Raw genomic sequence first — 6,830 nt, 5'->3', positions numbered from 1 at the left:
TGTCAGTGCTATAAAGTGCAAATATCAAATGATAGAATTGCAGAGAGAGGTGTGTGTGTGTTTTAATGGAAATGGTGTGGCTGTGCCCTTATCAATGGAAAGAAAGGCACCTCCCAACACCCGCAGCCACACTTGCTTACAGAGAAGCTCCTTGTACCTCTCCACCATCAGAACCAAAGGGAGGGAAGGTATCTAATCCTGGCACCAATGTAAATGTTGTCATGTTTGATTTAGAAGAGGTCAACCCAGGGCAAACACATACTGAGCAGAAAGAGCAAACAGTCTCTCATGCATTGTGGATGTTTGATAGGATATCTACTGAGACCTTTCCACAACCATGATAGGAGGTACTGATGGCCCCCATCGTAGAGGATGAAAATAAACAACATAATGTTCCATGAATATTCCATGGTACAGGGGTTAGATGCCATACCTTTGCAAGGTTTAAGCCAGGATGAAGAAACCCTAGTCCTCCAGATATTGTTGCTTTCCATCAGCCCTTGCCAGCATGGTCAATGGTCAAACACAATGAGAGGCCAAGAACATCTGGAGGACCATAGATTCCCCACCCATGCTCTACGGGGCTTGACACTTGGTCAAATGGTGAATGTTCTTACAAACCACTTGACTTTTTCCTACCTTCTGTAGAGATTCTAGTCCATGAATCATCCTACAGATGTATATCTCAGTAGCATTTGACAATGAGGATTTGTGTGGGTCTTTAACCTTTTTATCGTTTCTGTTTTTGCCAGTATATAAGCTGTTTGGAAGACACTGAGATGGGAGCAAGCAGGAAGCTTGGTAGGACAATTGGGGGGCAGTGGCAGGGGAATAAAAGAGACAAACACCATAAAATTAAACTGAAAAGTTAGCCACAATTCTTGACAATTTTTGTAACTGAGAACATTTTAAAGTGGAAGTGTGGTGCTGATTTCACTAGTGAAAAACCAGAGGAATGAGAGGTGAGACTGAGCAACAAAATAGCTAGAAATGGTCAAACTTGGTTTAAGAAGGAAGTACGAGTTTAAATATGTGCAGGCTATGTTTGCTGCTGATAAAGGAGGAATGCATGTCTGCACATAGCTAAGCACATTAAATGGCAATGAGTTATTGAGCAAAAGTAAATAGCATTATATGTGAATCTAATAAGTGAAATTAAAAGAAGAACTTGGCTGAATGTCAGAGAAGGCATCATGATAGGTAGCGCTATTATTGTGCAAAATAATTTCCCAAGGGACAAGCTTTGTAGCTTGAAATCTTAAAAACTAAATGATAAAATGTTTGTAAAATGTAAGAGCAGAAAGAAACTGCTCTGGCATGCTGAATAGAATAGCCTGCGATTTTTAGACGTAATGACATTGAAAATAGGTATTTTGCATCCATTGATTCCGGTGCATTTTTCACAACTAGGCAATGTCTGTTTTAAACCTATTGGGTGACAGAAAAGAACCTGCATGTGGGCTAGAGGTATTGGAACAGGGGTTTAAAAAAAAATAATGGCTCCTCTCCTCCCTTTTATGAATACTAAATGGTCTTCTTAAGCAAAAAATAATAAGAATTTTCTGTCCTATAAACAAGAGGCACCAGGTATGTGTATTGGTTAGAATTCTGGATGAGACTGGAGAGACTGGGTTTCAAGCCATCCCACTTCTATGGAGATTACACTGGGCCAATCACTATATTTCAGCTGAGCCTGCTTCACAGAAACATATGGAACTGTCTTATGCAAATTAAGATAATTGGTCCACATATCAGTACAGTGGTACCTCAGGTTACATACGCTTCAGGTTACATACGCTTCAGGTTACAGAGTCCACTAACCCAGAAATAGTACCTCGGGTTATGAACTTTGCTTCAGGATGAGAACAGAAATCGTGCTCCGGCGGCAGCAGGAGGCCCCATTAGGTAAAGTGGTGCTTCAGGTTAAGAACAGTTTCAGGTTAAGAACGGACCTCCGGGACGAATTAAGTACTTAACCCGAGGTACCACTGTAGAGTGGTACCTCGGGTTACAGATGCTTCAGGTTACAGACTCTGCTAACCCAGAAATATTACCTCGGGTTAAGAACTTTGCTTCAGGATGAGAACAGAAATTGTGCGGTGGTGGTGCGGCGGCAGCAGGAGGCCCCATTAGCTAAAGTGGTACCTCAGGTTAAGAACGGACCTCTGGAACAAATTAAGTTCTTAACCCAAGGTACCACTGTACTGGCTACTCTGACTGGCAGTGATACTCTGAGTTTTGTGGACTCTCCAAGACCTACTGTCTGAAGTCCTTCAGCTGGAGATGCCAGTGATTGAAGAGAAACATTTTTTGCAATGTAGGACAAGATTTTTTAAAATAGCATAAAATAAATGCTTTGCCAAATAAAAATGACCCTAGGCTATTTCAACTCAATATAGAACAATTTGTTTTGGATGGAACATGGTTTTTCCAAAAATGACCAACTATGGGACTGACACAACCAGTGATGGGTGAACTTTCTCAGGTTCTCCTTGTGTTGCCTTTGGATTCTTTCCAAGGTTATGATGTATAATACCATGCTAGGATACGGGAATCAAGAGCTGGAGTGTGGAGAGGGGAAGAGCTAGGCATTTTCCAGCTCAGATCAAAATCAAAGTTGGAGGAGAACATAGGCTTGTAAAGCTCACCTTGCTTCTGAACTTTGCTTTAACCAGCCCCAGAAGTTCCATTCAAAGCCTTGTTCAGGAGAACTTTGCAAACCTCTCTAGCTGCAACTAATGCCAACCCTAGTTGCTTCAGTAACTTTAAGTCTAGGCTACAGTTATGTGGAACGTGGTGGATCAAACCCTCATTTCGTGGATAACAGAGAGCATATTAAACCCATTATTTCAGTGGCCATACTCAATCCTTCACGGCAGAACACTGAATTTGACTTACGAAGCCACAAACTGATCAAGACATACAGCGTACCTTTAAATATTGATGAGAGTTTCAGCACTTTTAAATCCAATAAATGTGTCAAGTTCAAATTTGAATTTCATTACTTCAGCCTAATAAAAATAGAGCCACAATGACTTCATAAGTGCTAGTCCAGATAGAGAGGTACAGTAGTTAAATGTGAAAGCAGGTTTCCATGGACAAATCTTTACCTGGATGAGGAACTGCACACCTAAATGGATGTGGTATGAGCATTCGCTATCCCAATTAAGTGCCATTAGAAAAATGGTTATAGTTGTACATATACACAGTTGAATCAGTACTGTAATACATGCAAGAGCTAAAACAACCACCCCTCTGTACCCAGATATGAAATTATCTACTGTCCTATTGAATTTGGATCTGCTGTTCAAATGCTGCTTTTCAGAATGAGACAGAAGTAAATGTCTGAAGCTCCCTTTCCATTGTTCATCATGGTGCTCCTTGAGAGCTCTGCCATCGCTTGTCTATGCAGAAAATACTTTTTTTGTTTTGTTTTTATATAAATGGAAATGTGCAGTGCGTGGCTGACTAGGGTATGGCCTTCAGAGCCATACTGAGAGACTCAAGCCATTGCTATGGAAACACAGCATGGCATCTAAAATCTCTGGCTTCCTCATACAGCAGTGAGATGATTCAGAAAATAAAATTAACAAGCAAACAAATCAGGACCTGGTTGCTCCAGGGGAAATAGAGAGGAAAATTAAAATGTTGCCCTGTTGTGAGTATTAATAGGTCTCAGCTGGGAAAGTCTGAATGGAAGATTTTATTCTAATGCTATAGCAAAGAAAGGAAAGTGTCATTTTCCTTACATTTAGAAGCTTGGGTCAGGCTTGTAGGCACAGGAATCTCCATGCTTTGCTGACATTTCAAAAAGCAAATGCCTAAGCTGTTTGGATAACTGCTAGGATTAATGAAAGACCTGGTCTCACAGTCGTGTATTTTATTCAGAGTTCAGAGAAATAACAATGGAAAACCCATAAGCCCCTTTCAGGCATTAAACTCATTTGGAGTGCAGGGTGGCCAGCAGATATCTAGTTCTGCCAACTCATGGAGGAAAAGCTGGGATAGAAATGTAATTAATAAGGCTATAAGCAAATGGCCTTCAGAAAGCATCTTCAAGTTGTTTAAAATTGTGGAGGTAATGCAAAGAGCTGTGCTTATTTTGTTGTTGTTTAGTCGTTTAGTCGTGTCCGACTCTTCGTGACCCCATGGACCAGAGCACGCAAGGCACTTCTGTCCTCCACTGCCTTCCGCAGTTTGATCAAACTCATGCTGGAAGCTTCAAGAACACCATCCAACCATCTGTGCTTATTTAGCTTGGTGTTAATGACAGTGTACCCATTGCGGTCCCTTTGTCAACTGAATAGCAGCTGCTGGAAACCGCAGGAGGGGAGAGTGCTCTTGTGCTTGAGTCTTGCTTAAGGGTTTTCTAGATGGGCCACTGACCTGATACAGTAGGCTTTTCTTATGTTCTTAAGTTGTCTGAAAGGACAATCCTAAGTATGCCTGTTTAGCAGTAAATTGAATTCCATGGGGCCTAGTCTTAGGTAAGTGACTTCTATGTGTATTACAGATTTTCACAGGCAGCCAACCTGGAAGTCTCATCTGGGTTCTGAACCAGTGTCAGAACTACATGTGTATAGCTTGGTTCAGTAGATCAACAGGTTAATATTATTTCTGTTTTGTGATAGAACTTGATTCTTTCATATCACACACACACACACACACACTTAGACAAAGTCTCTGATGATCTTCTGATCTGTGAAGACAAACTGTCTTTCAGAGAACCCTATCTACCATTTTTAATGATTTCCTCACTGAACACCCTCAGACAAGAATCCAAGAAACTCAATCGTTCTCCAGAAAACAATTTGAAAATGACTGTTACAGAATCATCAGAAACATTCCTGGAAATGACTCTAATAAAATAAATGTAAGTTGTACAATAAAGAAGAAATAATATTATCCAAGCAACTGTAGCAGAACCACAGAATGAATACATTACTTTAGGTTATTGGGGGTGGGGGTTATTTTGTAATTTAGCATGGAGATACTTCCAAAGAAATGTTGCGAACTACATTATCCTTTCATTTATTTTTAAAAGTATCATTTACTTCTATGGTACTGAATTGGATTACCCAATCAACTGCAAGCAAGCTATGTAGTAACCCACGCATAGCATATTCCTCCCCTTTCCTCATTCCAAAGTTCCACTGCTTTCTGATTGTGAATGCCTAATTTGCATAATCAATGCACTTTTAGATCTCAGAACTATATTGTGAGCTTTCTACCTGCACTGCTGTCTTCTGCACTGGGAATGTTAAGGGGTTTTCTGTCCTTCTAAGGCTTTCAGCTCTGCTGAAACAGAAATCATAAAATGCAGTTGAAGGAAAGGAAATCAACTATACCAAGAAGGAATCAAAGTGAAGCAAAAGCTGTCACACATTAAAGGGAAATGTAGCCATCCCTACTTAAAGAACATGGTTTGCACTCATTAGATCAAAAGTCAAAAATGGTTCAGAGTCAGAGCCCAGGAATGAACTGATATTTTTTAATTCCATGGAGCTGAAATTTCAGCTATGCAAATGCCTGGTAATTATGTGGCTAGCAGTGTCGAAGTCTTAGCTTCTGTTAATTTCACCAATAAAAAGATTTTTCCGCAAGCCCGCATGCTATATGCTTCATTTAATGCAGAGCTGCTTCTGTTGAACAGGTAGGTTTTCTCAGCTATTTGAGCCCCAGACTATTCATGGCTTTAAATGCTAACACAGCTACTTTGAAATGGGCCTAGAAGTTAACTGGAAACTAAGGCAGCTGTCTGAGAACTGGCTCACTACTCCCTTAAACACCCTGGCCACCATATTTGGTACTAGTTCCAACTTCCAGATCATCAGCCTCACAGACTCATATCCACGTGTGTATGAATGTGAATGTGTGTGCGAGTGCATACAGGGCAGTGTGGAAGGCTAGCAATGGAAAAGATCTTGAAAGGTGGTATAATCCTGTGATTTGGAAGCGTTGACTGTTTTATTTTGCTTGTTAAATTCCACCCTATCGAACTGATGCTTCTGAGGGCAATGCATTTGCCTTCTTTATTGGATATGATTTTGCTTAAAACATAGCTATTAAATAATAAACACATTTGGCAGAACACAGCAGTTACTGCTGCCTGCAGTAACCATGATTGCCTGAAATTGCAGACTCTGGAGGCTGAAAATATTTTCCTGCTAATCATCATGTCCAAATCACATGTAAAACCCTAGACGATTATACTTGTGCTTTCCATTGGCCCTGAACTTGATCTCTGAAGGTCACTCCGTAGCTCAAAACATAAAATACTCATTACTTTACCACCAACCACAAATTTCACCTCTGTATTGATCATTCTGTCAGCAGTTGCACTGAAGAGAAAGCTGCTGAATCAGGATTAATGTTACATTTCTGAACATCTGGCAGCATGCTGTCTAATTTTCTCGTCTCAGAGGATTACATTTGCTTTTGCAGGGTGCCTTCTGTGAAATACATGTAGAACTGAGCGACTTCACAATGTCATCGAGCTCACTTTATTTCTGTGACGTTCAGGCTCTCTGAAATCTGGGAAGACACTTGAGAACATCGTTTGGCAATATGGACTGAACATTAGTTTTGGACTTAAGTCCTACTGATTTCAATGTTCAGTGTTCTATGCAGTCTCCTGGGAACAAGCAACTGTTGCACAAGCAGGAATCCCAGTTAGCTTCAATGGTGAGATGGAGGAAAGGAGGTCTGTTGCATGTTGCTTTGTAGTGAAAGCACAGAAGGACTGTAGCTCAGTAGTGGAACATCTGCTTTGCATTCAGGTGCCCAGGTAGAGCTTAAAGAGAACCTGTCTGAAATCTTGGAGAGCCCAT

Source organism: Podarcis tiliguerta (assembly GCF_965153285.1).
Source record: "Podarcis tiliguerta genome assembly, chromosome: 3".
Taxonomy (NCBI): domain Eukaryota; kingdom Metazoa; phylum Chordata; class Lepidosauria; order Squamata; family Lacertidae; genus Podarcis; species Podarcis tiliguerta.
The sequence above is the reverse complement of the archived record's forward strand: the minus strand, read 5'-3'. Positions refer to the sequence as shown.